The sequence below is a fragment of the Trachypithecus francoisi genome, unplaced genomic scaffold, assembly GCF_009764315.1.
Source record: "Trachypithecus francoisi isolate TF-2019V2 unplaced genomic scaffold, Tfra_2.0 Lachesis_group2, whole genome shotgun sequence".
Taxonomy (NCBI): Eukaryota; Metazoa; Chordata; class Mammalia; order Primates; family Cercopithecidae; genus Trachypithecus; species Trachypithecus francoisi.
Window position 1 is genome coordinate 90,475,434 of NW_022681465.1, and position 18,176 is coordinate 90,493,609.

General features: G+C 39.5%; 1 protein-coding gene and 1 long non-coding RNA gene across 14 annotated transcripts in view; one reads left to right on the top strand and one right to left on the bottom strand.

Moving 5' to 3' along the window:
• Positions 1 to 5,865, top strand: part of LOC117065162 — a 32,541-nt gene extending 26,676 nt beyond the window's left edge. For all 3 annotated transcript variants that reach the window (XR_004429838.1, XR_004429843.1, XR_004429844.1), the window contains one exon: positions 4,203 to 5,865. This is a non-coding gene — a long non-coding RNA (uncharacterized LOC117065162). The remainder of the gene's footprint in view (positions 1 to 4,202) is intronic.
• PDE4D (phosphodiesterase 4D) overlaps positions 1 to 18,176 on the bottom strand; it is a 1,626,844-nt gene that overhangs the window by 171,781 nt on the left and 1,436,887 nt on the right. The gene's annotated exons all lie outside the window — the stretch shown is intronic.

Below are 18,176 nucleotides of genomic sequence, written 5' to 3' on the forward strand. Positions count from 1 at the left end.
TCACCTGAGTTCAGGAGTTCAAAACCAGCCTGGCCAACATAGTGAAACCCCATCTCTACTAAAAATACAAAAATTAGCTGGGCATGGTGGCATATGCCTATAGTCCCAGCTACTTGGGAGGCTAAGGCAGGAGAATTGCTTGAATCTAGGAGGTGGAGGTTGAAGTTAGCCAAGATTGTGCCACTGCACTCCAGCCTGGGTGACAGAGCAAGACTCCATCTCCAATAAATAAATAAATAAATAAATACATACATACACACACACACACACACACACACACACACACACACACACACATACCCAAAATCTTGTTCTTATTCTTTTTAAACTAAAAAAAAAAAAAAAACACTTAACTGTAGGAAGCTTTCCTTTTCCTTTTCGATAGACACCTTTTGAAATATTAACTTGGTGAGATTCAGCCCTTTCCTACATCTTTAAGAGTGCTAGCTAATACGTATTTTGCTTGTATATGCATAAGATTGTTTACATAATACCCAAGCAGCTGTTAATAATCAATCCTTCCTAGGATGTGTATGTGTATGTGTGTGTGTGTGTGTGTGTGTATATATATACACACACAGAGAGAGAGAGAGAGAGAGAGAGAGAGAGAGAGATGGAGTCTCTGTGTCACCCAGGCTGGAGTGCAATAGCGCCATCTTGGCTCGCTGCAACCTCCGCCTTCCAGGTTCAAGCGATTCTCCTGCCTCAGCCTCCCAAGTAGCTGGCATTACAGGTGCTCACCACCACGCCCGGCTAATTTTTGTATTTTTAGTAGAGACGGGGTTTCACCATGTTGGTCAGGCTGGTCTCGATCTCCTGACCTCGTGATCCAACCGCCTCGGCTTCCCAAAGTGCTGGAATTACAGGCATGAGCCACTGCATCCAGCCCTAGGATACATTTTGGATTTTGAAGTATAAGAATTGCTTATCTTTTAAAATATTTTCAACTGAAAAGAGTTCTAGGCATAAGTGGTGCTACAGGCAAGGTATGATGGAAATGCAACATTCTCAAAGCCACTGAAGAGAGCCAGTTGAAAGTTAGCAAATGAGTTAGTTGTTTCATCAAGAAATGGAAGTAGTCCGATTTGTTTGCTTCCAAATCAAACAATGCACTACAGTGCAAATTCTTGAAAGATACTTTTATTTTCAAATTGTATTTGGAATTTCTTCTTATTCTGATTCTGTTGAGCAGTGCAATAGGATTACATTAATATAATTGAATAAGGCTGTATACAGAAAAACTATAAAAAACAATTGCCTACTGTTTTATTTCCTGAGTAAAAAATTTACCTTTTGATAAAATAAGTAGAAATGCTGAAAAGAGTATATTCAAGTTAGAAGTATACTCCCCCCAAACACCTCTTTCACATTTGTGGCCCCTATAGCCAGGGATCCCCAACCCCCAGACCACAGACTGCTTCCAGTTCATGGCCTGTCAGGAACCTGTGGCACAGCAGGAGGTGAGCAGCAGGCAAGTGAGCATGATCACCTGAGCTCTACCTCCTATCAGATCAGTGGGATTGTGAATCCTATTGTGAACTGTGCATGTAAGGCATCGAAGTTGTACACTCCTTATGAGAATCTAATGCCTGATGATCTGAGGTGGAACAGTTTCATCCCAAAACCAACCCCTCTCCCCACCATCCACGGAAAAATTGTCTTCCATGAAGCCAGTTCCTGGTGCCAAAAAGGTTGGGGACCACTGCCATATAGCTCCAAAAGTCAAGAATATGTGGCAGTTCTATTTAAATTTTTAAAATTGAATGTTTTTGTTTTTAAATATTGAATGGTTTTAAATATTCCTTGTAATATAAGATAATCACATCTTAAGCTACAATGGAGGGTAAAGGACAAAGACGATATTTGAAAAGTAGAAAATACAAGAGTTTTCAGTTACATTGGAAGATTCTTTAAGAGTAAAACCTCAAACATTGTCTAAACCCTTAAATTATTCCTAAGATGAATTCAGTGTTGAATAAATTGATAAAATTCATTGCTTGACAAAGCTGCCTACATTTTTCATTGAACTGGGCAGTGGTGTGACTGAATTGGTGAAATCAGAACCCAGAGCGAGCATTCTGTAAACTCACCTCTACTTTGACCCTTGAAGATCACAGGTTTTGATTCTGTTGAAATCTCTACTCTTTCAACACGTTCATTAAATGGCATTTAGAATTTCTTATAGTTCTGTTGTTGTTTCCACAATCTTAAACTGGATTTAGAAATATTTGTAATATAAATGCAGGAGCTTTAACTTAGTAACTGTATTTCCTTTTTTTTTTTTTTTTTTGCCAAAATTTCTGTTTATCTACAATAAAGTCCAGTGAAATACAGTATTTGGTTAGGTTACTTGTTTACATAAAATTTTATCATTTGAATAGTTTTTACTTACCCTTCCTATTCTCTAGTCTCTATAATCTTTCAATGAAGATGACCAGTTACGAATATCTCCTATACTATGTTAGGCCCACCAGAATGTGATTTCTTGGTGTAAAGTCATTTTCAAATGTCTTCCTAATTTCCATCATTTATATCTGAGTTATTTCCTCTTTTTCTTAATAGAGAAATGAATTGATATTCAGGTCAATAATTTTACTTGGTGACGTAGTTATGTCACTAATGAAGGTAACCCATCCTCAGCTAGGAAAAAAATATGCATTTTCCAAAACTGCTGACTTTCACTTTGTTGTCAGTGACCTTAGAGTCCTGGTTCTATACTGTATAGGCTGTGTGATCTTATTTAAGTTGAGGGTAGAAGAGAAAAATTATATTGCAAAAGTGGGAAAGAAACACACTTAAAAGATTTTTCAGTAGAACTTGAGAGGACTTTTCATTTTTCTTTTTACTACAACTCAAACACTAAACCTTCAAGTTGTTGCTTCTCTCCTTCTCTAAGCTTCAGTGCTCTCACTTGTTTCATGGAGATGATAAAAAAAAACATCTGCGTCTCATCTCATCTATAGCATGGAGACATTGACAATAGATTCACACCTTACACAGTGTGGAAAGGGTGAAATGATGATGCAGAGAGAAAGTGTATCCCAGCACCTGCATGGTGACCACACAACACAAGTTATTTGTTATTGTTTTAGTTGGTTACAAATTATATTTTACAAATAACCTGTTCTGTCTGGAATAAATCCATTACCAATGAAAACTTTTAAATAGGAACTCCATAGATGATAGGTTATTCAATAAAGATCTACTGGCAATAAAACTATTTTCCAAAATAAAATACATAGATGTGTGTGTGTGTGTACCTGTGTGTGTACGTATACATTTTAAAAAATTGATTCTGTTCTCAATAGCAGAAAAAAATCTTTCCACCACCTTAAACCCACATTTGATTCAAATACACTAATGATATGTAACCACTGTTCAAAGGAAAAGCTGATAGACATTAGGCTGTGGAATCCTGTAATGCTTGTGCTCAGCTTGGGCCTGGGTGTCAGGATAGGAATAGGAGATGCCAGACCTATTTGGTAGTAGCAGTAGTAGTCATTGCCTAACCTAGGCAGTCAGCAGCTCATGGGATTTGGTGCTTTAAGCAAAGGTGTTAATTATTCCCCTCCTCCCTTTTAGTACCATTTCTCTTAAACTAACACCCATCCTTGGGCTTAACTAAGCAGAAAAGCAAACAGGGAAGAACCAGGTGATTAAGGACCAGTGTCTCAAAGTAAATACTCTGTATTTGAGTCCAAAATGAATTCCAAACTCAGGTTAGATGTTTCTTCTTAATCATTTAGGAGCCAGTAAGACTCTCTAAACCTTCCTTCCTATTGTATTAAGCTCTTTCACTAAAGGACTAGGTTCTTTCAGGTGCTATCCTATTTGGAATTTAATTTGCACTAACATTTCTCCAAGAGCCATTACAGCACACCACATCGCAGTATCCCATTTAACTCCCAAACCGCAGAGAAGCTGGCTGCAGCATCAAACAACACTATTAAAAATACCACAAGGGAACCTTAGAGTGGGAATTTCAGGCACAAGTTACAGCCTAAGGACAAACAGCGGTTGTAAAGAGCTTGAATGATACTGGGATGGAGATTTAGGAGAATTTTCAGAGTCTGAAAAAACAGCCCTTAAGATTTTAGTGTTGGTTCCTGAGGCTGGTTCTCTGTGGCTGTATGGATTAGTTAAAAGATTAGTGTAACTTTGTCTTTCTCCCTCTCTCCTCGATTTTTCTTTTTTGTCAACAGATTTGGTACGAAGAGTGACTACAAGTGAGAATGGCTTAACAAATATTTCCAAGAGGAGGTTCCCATCACAAGGCCTTGCAAAGGAACAACAGATGCATTCGATTTTTTTTTAACCTGAATATCTTTATTGTGCCGTCTGAGCACTTATTTGGAAATCTTAAGATGTAATCTTGATTCTGGGTGTTTGAAATGCAAGTGCAGAAGTTAGCCCAGCCAAGGCTACACAAGAGGCCCCAGGCATTTCAAATTTGACTGAATATTTTGGAAAGGGAGCAGACTTAATGGATTAGTCATTATTTAGAGTCCTGTCATGTGGGAGGTCCAAATTCAGAGTCTTAGAGCTGGGAGGAATATGTTATAGTGTGGTGGTGGCAGCCTCAAAATAGGTAGTAGTGGTGGTGGAGGAGGAGAAGAAAGATGAGGAGAAGGATGGTTTTTCTGGGTAGAAGAACAGGAGGAAGAGAAGCCAGTACTTGCCTTTCAAGCTCTGCAGTAGAATCACTGCAAACTGAGCACAACAGCGGAAGAAATGGCCTCTGGCATCCACTTGCTCATTTTCTCTGATTGGCCAACATACTTCTGGAATCTTCTCAAAAGATCCATTCTGACAGACTTTTTATTTTCCCATAAAATTCCAGGAACATGTGTAGACTGGACTTCTGGGCTTCCATTCTCATAAAATGTTTCCTTCATATAAAATGCTTCAGTTTGGAATTTTACATTCAGTACTGATTATTTCATTAATACAGTGCATATTTCCCCTGTCCTGGGCCCTAGATTATAGGGACTAAAAACAGGGATAATGCTTCTTTTTAGTCATCAATGTAACCCAAGAGCTTTGGTTAGGGCCTGGCACATGGGAGAATACTCAAAAAAGTATTTGTTAAAAAAAAAAAATGTCTGAATTGTTCAGGGGTTTACCAGTAGGCAATAATCTATAATATCTGACCACAGTGGAAAGTTACCTCATTGTATTTGTAAGTTTGTAGGCTCAAATTGCAATTATAAATGGGAAATTGCAACTAAGGTAATTGGTGTCAGGAGGAAAAAAAAATTTTTTTTAATCTACAGATGGCCTAAAATTGGGGCTAGAGAAGCTATAGCAAGCCATGTACAAACCCAGGCGATGAGAAAGCAGACACTATGGAGAGCAGAGAACTATCTCTAGAAAACAAAAAACAAAAATCAGACCAGATATATAAATAAACAAAGGGCAGAGTCCTGAGAAAGACACCATATTTACTACAAGCAAAAGATGAAGTTTCAGGTGCCTAGAACTGTGATGATTTCCAAAACTTCTCAACCCTAGTCCACCTGTGTCCATGTAAGAATGACATTTATTTTGATCTAGTTATTTTTGGTAACCGAGCTGATCCAGTGAGGATATTGCCATATGGTGATGAGGGATGTTTGTGAATTACTATGTGAAGAAAAGATGCTTACTCTGTGCCAGTAGCTTGGGAATCTGGAATCCTTTCCTGGAAGCCTCAGAGTGTTTCCAGGAAAAGTCACCAAATAGCTTTGATTCAAGGAAATGAAACTCTTCTGTCCTATAGTGGCTGGTTGAAAATATGGCCACCTGTGTAATATGAGTTTGTTCAAAGTACTACATTACATCTCAGTGTTTCCTGCAATTGACTAACATGTAGAAACTGTGCTTGGCTTGGATCTCACATTTCTCCAGTTGGTTTCTATCTGCTGCATGGAGCTCACTTCCTGGTAGTGACCATAGTAAGAGGCATTATCTTTTTCCAGTCACTAAAGACTATATGAAGTTCAACAATAACCTAATTTGTGAGCTCTCTGGCAGGAATGAAATTCCTCTTTATAATCACTGATGGTACTCTCTGTGTATGGCAGCAGAGTGACACATGCTCTCCTAGTTGAAGTTACCCTTACTTTGCCTTGTGTTTGGGAGAGAGATGGTAGGAAAGCAGAGGTGAGGAATCACAGATGGGACAGAGTTGGACTGGGTGATGCTGCAGTGAGGAATGAGGGGGCATCATGAAGGGAGAATGATATAATTTTAGGGAACTGGGAACGAATAAGGTGAAGAGGGGGAGAAAAGAGAAGATTTAGACAAGGAATGGGAAACAAGACAAATATGGGAAGATGTGAGGGAAAAGACTGGAAAAGAAGAGGCAGATATAAGGAAAGGAAAAAGGCAAGGGAATAGAGTAGAGAACATGAGAAAAGGAGAAGATCAGAGAAAACAAATGAACTGTGATAAAACTTGAGGGAGGCAGTAGAGTGTTGTTTACAGGGTATGGAATCTGAAATATAACTGCCAAGTTTTGAATCCTGGCTCCACAACTTTCTGGAATAATGACAATGGGACATATCCCTAAATTCTCTGACTCTCAGTTTCTTCTTCTGCAAAATGGGAATAATAATTTTACCTCCCTTATGTGATCATGCATGCCCAGTCTTAGCACAGTGTTTGGCATATAGAATTGTTATTATTGAAGTTAAAAGAGAGAAACAAAGCAAAGAAAATAGTAAAATGGAGGAAGTAGGAAAGAGAGATGTTCAGATAGTGGAAGGATGAAAAAGAAGGAAATGCATTTCTGCTAATAATTTAACCTTAGTTTTCCCACATTATAATCAAGATTTCTATGCCTACTATATTGTTTCTACCTGTTTTAATGACAGCTGGGAAAACATGTTGAATATGAACACACCTTTTTTAAAGGTATTTTTGTATTAAACTAGCCTGTAATAGTTTGCAAAATAGATGTTCACATTTCCTTAAGAGTTGAAATTATTCCCTAGAAATGAGTGAGATCAAGGATACATGAAGCTAAACCGGTCATCCAAAAAACCGTTTGTTTATTTTCCCTTCCTCTTTACTGTATTGACTAGGTCGTTTGATGGGATTAACTAAATTGACTGGTTATTTTGAAATGTGTTAACCCAACTGTACACATTAGGGAAAATAAGGCCCCTAGTGTTCTTGGTGGTGTTTCTTTCCAAGTTTCTCTCCACAACACAAACCACTTCCTTTTACTTGAAGTTATTTTGCTTTTCTCATTAGTCTCACAGGCCAGGGGCTGGTGTTGAGTGCTGAGGCAGCTCTCAGTTCAAGACCATAAAACAACACAACAAAATTGGCCCAAAACATAAAAGGAAAGCACCGTGGAGTTGTTCTTCCCTTCTCTGGAAAAGGAAAGTGGACGTTAGGGCAGATAAAGTATGAGAAAGAGATCAGAGATCTATTCTTGCGTGGGGGTGGGGAGGTGGAATGAAGGAAACCACAGTCCAAGTCAAAGGGAAAGAAAATGGAAGGAACAAAAACAACAGAAAAACCCCTCCACCTCTCTTGACATTCATCACAACAACTCTCTGTGCACCTGGCATGGGGCTGCACAGTTGTCAGATCCCAGGCGTGACTCCCTAGTGTTTCCATGAGGCTGAATAAATAGTGTTCTCACAGACTCTCCAGTTGCAGTGGGTGAAAGGCCAACCTTCATTGACCACTATAAGGCTCCTCTTAAATGCTACTCAGACACACCAAAAGAAATGTTGTCCTTTTCACAAAAACATATCCTCGTTCAGGACCACATGAGTTATTTCGAATAATGGTCAATGAAACAAATATAGCAATGGCATCACTTCTCACATTTTCCTCATTCTGCTCAGAGGGCTGACAAAGTGGAGATCATTCATCATCCACTTCTTTCGAGTTACTCCCTTCTGCCAAAGGGATTAAGAGAAACATTTTCATCCCACTTTCTCAAATAGGAGAAAGTTTTCCATGCTGGTTTCTACTCTTCCATGTTTTGCTCTTATATTGTACCCAAGAATCATTTCAAGATGTTCTGAGAAGAGATGTAAAAGAGTCAGCTGATCTTCCCTACTTCAGGTGTTTTGAACACAGGTAAGTTGGCATGATAGTGCCCCAGAGCCACACACTAGTGCTGTGTGTGGTTATAACAAATAATTGCTATACTGGTGGGCAGGGTTTTTTTTTTTTAATAAAGAGGCATAGACTATAATTTTTACAGCAATTTCATTAGGTTATGCTAGAGGTAGGTTTGGGAGAAGAGCCTGACTTGGCCTGAGGAAGGGGACTGGGCTTGAATTTTAGGTGTCCTCTAAAATGAGATAAAGTGAACCAGGCAATTATGAGAGAGGAGTGAGTTCTGGACGGTGAGATGAGTACGAGTAAATGAAGACAGTTGTGAAACATGGTGCACATGGGTGGAAGAAGTTTGCTGCTGAAAGAGTCAGGCAGCGGCTGGGCTGAAGAGGAGGTACAATACATATCTGGGTAGGGCCTTTGGGTACCATACCAAAGAGATCTGATTTTATCATGGATGATGGGAAGGCATGAAAAGGTTTTAAGAAGAGTGACATTTGCAGATTAATTTTTCAACTAGATATATTTGCTGGCATCTTGGAAGGCCAGAGCTAAGAAGAGGTGCAACAGAGATAGATCGTTTAAAAAAGTGGTTCTCTAATTTTAAAAATTATAGTAAGAAATACATTTTCATGGCAAAATGTCGGTGTGTGTTTACATGTCTATCGGGGTATCAATAATTTTATAAAACTATATCTTTGATATTATAGATGTGGTTTTCTACTCTTATTTTTTACTCATTTCTGTATCATATTTTTTTAAATAAAATGCTAAATGCAACCGACAGTTTCAAAAAAACTATTTCAGGCACTAGTACTATAATTCAGGGGAGAGTTGGTGAGTGCCTGAACTAGGGAAGTATTAGCGGGTTAGAGAAGAGAGCATGGATTTGATCAATAGTTATAAAATAAAAAAAAAATGTATTCATTTGGGGCCGAGCACAGTGGCTCACACCTGTAATCCCAGCACTTTGGGAGGACAAGGCAGGCGGATCACTTGAGGCCAAGAATTCAAGACCAGCCTGGTCAACATAGTGAAACCCTGTCTCTACTAAAAATATAAAAATTAGCTGGGTATGGTGGTGCACACCTGTAATACCAGCTACTTGGGAGGCTGAGGCACAAGAATCGCTTGAACCCACGAGGTGGAGGTTACAGTGAGCTGAAATCTTGCCACTGCACTCCAGCCTGGGTGACAGAATGAGAAAACTGTTTCAAAAATAAATATAGACAGACAGATAGATTTGGTAGAAGGGTTCATGACTTGTAAGTTGGCTAAAAGTGTTTCACTAACTGAGACAGGAAGAACAGATTTGCAAAGAAATATGAGTCCAGCTCTCGACATACTGGATTTGAATGGCTGGATATCAATGGACATTGGGCTTTTGTGTGAATAAATTTGGAAATTGGGAAAGTGCCCATTCTGAGTAGAGACAGAGTTTTGGAACTCACCTTCATAAGATGGGAAATACAACTATGAGGTACATGAAAACATCTACAGAGTACATAGAGTGAGAAAATTAATCAAAAAGAACCTTTTAGAATACTGACATTTAAGAGGTAAAGTGGAGCAGGAAGACAGATCATGAAGAATAGTGAAAAGAAGTATTCAGAGCAGCAAGAAGAGTGTGGAACTATCTGGAACAAAACGGCTCCTAACAAAAACATGTTGAATATGTATTTACTGAGTAAATGAACAAAGAAAGAGTTTAAGAAGAAGAAGCCTCTAAGAACTAAGAAGACAATTAGGAGTTCGTTGTTAACCATGGGAGGGCAGCTGGAACAGAGGTGTTGTGAGAAAGTCCTACTACAGTGGAATAGGGATGAGGAGGCAGAGCAACTTGACTGAAAAGAGATCAATAACTAAAGGATCAATAAAGAGTCGGCTGAACTTTGCTGTGGTTTGCTGTGTATTGTTTTTAAGATTGTGAGAGACATGAATGGGGAAAGAGCCAGAATAAAAGTAAAGATTAAAGATTAAAGATGTGAGAGATAGAAAGGAAAACAGATGAAGTAAGGACCTCAGGAAGCTGGGAGGAGAGAGGATCAAGAGCCACATACAGGGGTTGACTTAGAGCAGGAGGGAGAAGGGAAACATCATCCGCTGAGACCAGAAGGGAGGAAGGGATTATGGATGTCAGTAAGAGATCTATGGATGACATCTATGGCAAGAGGATGTAGGAGTTGAGGAAGTTCATGCCTTGACCCAGACTTTCTTCAAAAAGCAACAAGTTATTTGCTGAAAGGAGATGAGGAACTGCCGGTTCAGGAGGCTTAAGAAGAGGGAGGAGAAGTTTGGAATTAGCATGAAGAGGACTGAGAGAGGGGCACAGCAGGAACTAAGTGTCAAGTGCTCTGAGGGTCCAATGAGGTGACTTTGTTGGAATTCTAGCTTGAAGTGATGTGGGATTATTTTTCCCAGGAGTTCAGGTAAGGAAGTGGAGAAGGCAGACTGTAAAACTGACAGAGCTGGGTTTTCCCAAAGTGAGTAAGGAGGACAGGATGGCAAGAGATTTGAGAGAGACTGGGCAGGCCAGAGGGAGAGGTTAGAAGACTCATTTGCTTAAAGGAGATTGAAATCCCTGCACTAGAGACTTGCCAGAAATATATATATATATATTTCTTATTCTCTTTTGTGGCACCACTAAATTTGAGTCAAGGAGATGTAAGTAGAAGCATTATGTGGGATTTCTTAGAAGTCCCTTCTAATAGCAGTGGCTGTACTATTCCTTCTTTTTTCCTCCATCTTGCTGCTGGCCACTTAGTTGTCATGGCCAGGGCTCTTGTAGTCATTTCAAACCATGAAGACAAAGCCTATAATCTAGAAATGGTAAAAAAATTATCTGAGAAGCTTTGGGTCCTTGGTGACTTTACAGCAGCCACAGCAACCCTGGACTGCTCACTCTGAATTTCTGGAAAAAGAAATCAACTTCTATTTTGATTGAAGCACAATTTTTAAAAATTGGAATAAAATATTATATATCTATGGTATACAACATGTTTTGGCATATACAGCGAAATTTTCAGGACTCATTCACCGAATCATATTTTAGCTAAAAGAGAATATATACATAGCAACTAGAGAACTAATAGAGATTTCTTGGAACAGAAAGCTATCCTTCTACCATGTAATGCCTACGCAGGGCACATACTTTATAGTAAGCAAAAAGCTTTGATCTTTGCAGGAGATTATAGACTGCTTTTGATTTGGGTGGAGAAGAGACAAAGGTCAAAGCTTGGATTTCTTCATTAATTTAAAAAGAACAACAAAAAAAGCAAAATAAAGCCACATGGATGCTGTTTTTTCCTGTAAGGTCAAGCAAAGACTTCTTTACACTTTTTGTGAGAAAATGTATTGAAATTAATGACATTAATACCCAGGATGGTACATTTCCATTGTTTCACAATTTTTTTTTTTCTTTCTGAAGGGTTAGAATTTCCACCAGTCAGCATAAAATGGTTAAAACTGAAGCCTAGTAAATCACTTGTATTGCATTGTTTTCAAAGTGACTAAACAGCTGTAGTTTTCAAGGTCAGCCAAATCATCTGCCAGGGTCACACATGTTTCACATGTCAAGTAACGTATATGGGTTCAATTCCATCCAGAAGCCTAAGGAAAAAGATATTTGCAAACAAGTGATCCTAAGACATTTTTCCAAACAGGTGCTATGGTTACTGGGATAAGAGTTACTATTGTAAACCACTTGAGTTTATGACTAAGTTTCCAATCATTCAAAAAGAATATTCATTTCAAATCATAATGTCCAAACCAAGAGGACCAGCTCCTGATCATAATGACATTCAATAAGTATTCAATGGGGACAGAAATTAATATTGTATAATTGTTATTATTACCATAATGACATTGTTCATGTGCAAGTGAGAAGAATGTATATGGTGTATCAAAATAAAATAAAACCAAATCAAAATAATCAAAATAAAACCAAACACATAATCAAGATGGAACCTAGTTAAACAGTTGAAGAGAGGGAACTTAAACAAGACTTGGCTAATACTTCTCCCTCCAATTCTTGCTCCAGGCAACATTGCATAGAAACAAAAGACATGACTGCCATATGCCAATAACTTCCTTAACAAGCTGGAATAATTGGTATCATGGAGCCAGACTGATGGAACAAAGAAGGGATGACCTCAAGATTTAAAGAGTTTAGGGACAGAAAAACATTTTAAAAATTCGGTTTAATTCAGAGCATAGTTAGAGATGTCTGGCTCCAGCTGAGAGAAGGAAAGAGGTATTGATTTGCGTGAGTGGCTCCCCATTGGGCTCTTCTAACTCAAAAGAGATAATTAGCCTTGAATAGTAGCTCTTATATTGAATTTATATTGAGTTCTCTTAATGTTCTTGGTATGTGCTCTTCAAAGCCCATGACCACTCCCTGATCTTGTTTATATTTGCTAGTGCTAATGATCTTTCATGGGTCAGACATGCTGAACGAAGACAGTTGCCTTCTGATCATTTAACTCCTCTCTGCCGGCTTCAAGGTTGGCTTCCATATTTTAGCAAGCAAAATAATAGGCATCTCCAAGTCACAGTATGCAGACAGGAATAGACAAATACCCACTCTAGCTAAGTATGGGCTGCAGTCAAGCTGGAAAAGGTCTCTCAGCTCTGAGTCACTTATACAATCGAGTCCCTGAACATGTTTCTGTCCCTAATATTTTGTTGCTCTGGGCAACCATCAAGTCCACATGAAGACTTCTGCCAACTGGAGAGGATGACTAGATAGGAGTGCCAGAATTTTCTTTTAACTCTTTGTTGAAAACTCAAAATAGCAAATGGTGTCAAGGATATCCCCTAAACATCCAGATTGGGAAAAGTGGAATTCACACATTGCCTTGGTATCTTTTATTCACTTCTTAGGGAAATATCACTAAAGAAAATAAAGGCAATTCACATCAGAGGCATGCCTTTTTTAAAATAATAATAAAATATTAGGAAAAAGCTTGTTAGATTCTTAGATACTATTTAATCCAATATCATCATTTTACAGAACACAAACCAGGTTAAATTAATGACCAGAAATTACACAGAGAGCTAGGCAGAGCTGGGATTATATCTCTGGTCTCAAAACCCTGAGGTCATTGCCCTTTCCTGGACTTTCAGAAGCCCGGTGCCAGAGGCTAAGTGAAGAAATGTTAAGAAATCACAAGTGATCACCTCTCTTTTGTAATAGCAAACGGTTCTAGTTGAATAGGGCTGCTTTGCTGGGATACTGGAATCTATCCTAAAGCTGTGGAGTAGTAATCACCCATTAACACTCCCAGTATAGAAAGTGTGACTATGGCACATTAAACTAAAGCATCTAAAGAGTATTCAAGGCCCAACAAAAACACCATGTTTGCTGGAAGCCTTCATTGCTTATTATTCTAATTTGGTCTTTGCCTCTTTGGAATTCTTATGATACTCTGTGGTACAGTCCTGAGACTACTTAAGATTTTTTGCCCTGGCTGGAGTGCTGTGATCATAGCTCACTGCAGCCTAGACCTCTTGGACTCAAGCAACCCTGTCTAACTCAGCTCCCCCAGTAGCTAGGACTACAGGCATGTGCCACCACGCCCAGCTAACGTTTGTATTTTTTTTTTGTAGAGAAAAGGTTTCACCATGTTGCCCAGGCTGGTCTGAAACTCCTAGGCTCAGGTGATCCTCCTGCCTCGGTCTCCTAAAGTGCTGTGATTAGAGGTGTGAGCCACCACACCTAGCCAGTTTCTTTTGCATATGTACTATTATATTGTGTCAAGTCCCTGGGGGTAGGACTACATCTTATTCATTTTTGTTTTCTTGAAACCCAGAGCACAGAATTAAACAAGAATTAAACATATTTTGGTTGATTTTATTTTCTCTAGAGGTATGGTGACAACTTACTTATCCAGATTAATTATCCAGGAATTTATACTATTCAAAATCAGTAAGTATAGGTGAAAAGAACCCAGAAAAGTCAAATAAACGCTTGTAGGATCTTGCTCACTTTATGCATCTCATATCCTAAAGGTCTACCTCAGAGATGAATTTCCCTCAACCCTCACCTTTATTTTGAATTAATTTGCCTTTATTTTATGCTCAATGCAATAGCTTGGTAATCAGGTTTGCCAAGGAAAAACCAGCAGCAGCTCACAAAAGACGCCAATAAAGCCAACCTTAGTAACATCATGAATTGACCACTAGACAATATGGGACAGCAGATGAGAACTTAAAGTGCAGCCAGATTTGCTGCATGTTACTGTAGAGGCAAAAAAAGTCCTCATTTAGATCATTAGCTCCTAAGTGCATTTGTGAATGAGAGGGAAGTACAAAAGCAGATGTTCATGATGACCGGAACCAGCAAAAATGATTTAATTACATCCAGTGCACTCCTTTAAGAGGTTAAGAATAGCATAACACCTTTCAGAGATTTTCATGAATATTCAATATACGGGACATTTTCTCTTAAACGAAATGTAGGAAATCTAAGCATGGAGATAAACTAGCCTTAAATTCAACTTTAGAATCTAGGTCTTAACCTATGTTGATCCTACATATAATACTAAGGATTATAAATTTTCACACATTGTCAGAAGCATTTTACACCTACTCAGTAAAATCATATGATTAGCGGTTACAAAATCTTGTACATGAGTCCTCCTTATATTTTTTGTAAATATCTCTTGCTTTTTATTCTGGCTATCCAGCTATCTAGTGTACAACCTTTATTACACCTTATGCTTGAATATTGCTGTTGTCTTTGAGTTGGTTTCAAAACCTCGGATTTTTTTTTTTTTTTTTCACTAGCTGCATTAAAAAAGAAGTTTCCAGGTGATTATTATTATCTTCTGTAGAAACAGGATCTCACTGTGCTGCCCAGGCTGGTCTGGAACTCTTGGCCTCAAGTGATCCTCTGGCCTTGACCTTCTAAAGTGCTGGGATTACAGGTGTGAGGCACCGCACCTGTCCCCCAGGTGATTCTAAGGAACAGACAAATTTGTGAACTTATCCCTAAGTGCTTCGCACACCATTCATTTCACTCTTAATTATATCCTTCAATGGAACTAACTCCCTTAGTGGCAGGCATAATATGCCTGTGATTTCTGAACTTAGATGCTCTTTAAAAATAGTTGTGTTTAGCCGGGTGTGGTGGCTCCTGCCTGTAATCCCAGCACTTGGGAGGCCTAGGTGGGTGGATCACAAGATCAGGAGTTCGAGACCAGCCTGACCAACATGGTGAAACACCATCTCTACTAAAAACACAAAAATTAGCCAGGCATGGTGACATGTGCCTGTAATCCCAGCTACTCAGGAGGTTGAGGCAGGAGAATCACTTGAACCCAGGAGGTGGAGGTTGCAGTGAGCCAAGTTCGCGCCATTGCATTCCAGCCTGGCGACAGAGAGAGACTCCATCCCATCTCCCACCGCCCAACCAAAAAAGTTTTCTCATATTCACTGTGCTAGCCCAAAGTATCTGAGACAGGTCTCAATCAGTTTAGAAAGTGTATTTTGCCAAAGTTAAGGATGCACCTGTGACACAGTCTCGGGTGGTCCTGACGACATGTGCCCAAGGTGGTCAGGCTACAGCTTGTTGTTATACATTTTAGGAAGAAATAATACATCAATCAATACATGTAAAATTTATACTGGTTCTATCTGGAAAGTGGGAAAACTCGAAGTTGGGGGAGGGCTTCGAGGTCATAGGTAGATTTCAACATATTGTGATTAGCAATTGGTTGAAAGAGTTATTGGCCGGGCGCGGTGGCTCAAGCCTGTAATCCCAGCACTTTGGGAGGCCGAGACGGGCGGATCACGAGGTCAGGAGATCGAGACCATCCTGGCTAATACGGTGAAACCCCGTCTCTACTAAAAATACAAAAACTAGCCGGGCGAGGTGGCGGGCGCCTGTAGTCCCAGCTACTTGGGAGGCTGAGGCAGGAGAATGGCGGAAACCCAGGAGGCGGAGCTTGCAGTGAGCTGAGATCTGGCCACTGCACTCCAGTCCGGGCGACAGAGCGAGACTCCGCCTCAAAAAAAAAAAAAAAAAAAAAAAAGAGTTATTATCAGTAGAAAGGAATGTCTGCATTAACATAAGGGGTTGTGGAGACCAAAGGTTTTTCAGGCAGATGAAGCATCCAGGTAGCAGGCTTCCAAGAAAAGAGATCCTCAATGTTTCTTATCAGACTTAAGGTCTGTGTTGATGTTAATGCTGGAGGGGTAAAATAAGGTATGTCTGACTTCCCTTCGCAGCCTAAATCAGTCTTTTAGGTTAAATTTTAGAGTGCTCTGGCCAAGGAGGAAGTCCATTCAGGTGAGGGGGCAAGCGTGCTTCAAATTTTATTTTTAGTTTACAACTGTTAGCAAAAAGTACGTCCTTTCAATTTCCATTTTCCCCCTGTATTTACTTAACAACTATTTTTCAGCTCCTTCTATATCTTGCTTTGTATCTCCAGCAAAGAGATGCTAAAGTTTTCTCTTGGTCTTCTTTTCAGAGGTGCCGTTTGATGATTACACACAAAGAGACGAAGATAGTGAGTAGGGGTAGACTTGTTAGCTTAACTTTCTCTTTGTAGAGAAGCACCTAAGGTGATCTGTCACATGGATGAATCTGCCCTTCTTTGAAGATCTGATTTGAAAGCAGATTGGACTACATTTTGCACAAAGGCATTTTAAACATGCAGGTGTGAATGCCCCAAATAACAATACTTTGAACTTTTACAGAACCTTTCATCCAGTGATACCAAAACAATTCAGTTTATTAAAGCCTGAGGAAGCTGGGGACAAAACATCCAATTGATCTATATACGGACATTTATTGCATTAACTTGGTTGGTGATTCGTTTCGAGTCTCCCAACACTGGGACATATAAGCAGAGAAAACTGTACGATTTCTGCAAGCTATCTCTCCAAATTGTAATGTTTTCAATTTTCAGCTCCTCAAGAAGAGCCAATCCCCCTCTTTTCACATTTATGCTGAAAGAGTTACCAGTTCACAGTTATTTATGTTCAGAACCTAATAAATTCTTTTTTCTGCCTTAATTTGACCAAGCATTGCCTTTTATTTCATGTTTTAAAGAAGCCCATTGGACAAATAAATAAAAATGGACTTCACCTGTAGTGAGGGAGAACTATTATCCAATCATTTTTGCATTTTAAAAATTAAATACTTCAAAATTGGCTGGATGTGATGGCCCACACATGTAATCCCAGCACTTTGGGAGGCCAAGGCACGAGAATCACTTGAGCCCAAGAGTGCAAGACTAACCTGGGCAACATAGTGAGATCCTGTCTCTAAAAAAATAAAAATAAAAAATTAGCCAGGTGTGGTGGTGCAGTGGTGTGTGCCTGTAGTCCCAGGTAGACAGGAGGATGAGGTGGGAGGATTGCTTGAGCCCATGAGGTCGAGGCTGCAGTGAGCTGTGATTGTGCCACTGCAATCTAGCCTGAGCAAAAAGTAAGACCGTGTATCAAAAAAAATTATAATTAAATCTTATTTTTAATCTAAGAGCACAGATTTAATTTGCCCTGAATATACACTCTCATTTATCTAATTGATTTTTTTTTCTCTTTGAGACAGAGTCCTGCTCTGTTGCCCAGGCTGGAGTACAGTGGCATGATCTTAGCTCACTGCAACCTCTGCCTCCCGGGTTCAAGCCATTCTCGTGCTTCAGCTTCCCAAGTAGCTAGGGTTACAGGCGTGTGCCACCATGCCTTCATGCCTGGCTATTTTTTTTTTTTTTTTCAGTAGAGACGGAGGTTTCACCATGTTGCCCAGGCTGGTCTTGAACTCCGGGCCTCAATCAATCCACCCTCCTTGGCCAGCCAAAGTGCTGGGATTATAGGTGTGAGTCACTGTGCCTGACCAATCTAATTGATTTTTAAATGAACAATTTTTTTTTTTTTTTTTTTTTGAGACAGAGTTTTACTTTTTGCCTAGGCTAAAGTGCAATGGCACGATCTTGGCTTACCCCAACTTCTGCTTCCCAGGTTCAAGCGATTCTCCTGCTTCAGTCTCCCGAGTAGCTGGGATTATAGGCATGCACCACCACGCGCGGCTAATTTTGTATTTTTAATAAAGATGGGGTTTCTCCATGTTGGTCAGGCTGGTCTCCAACTCCTGATCTCAGGTGATCCAC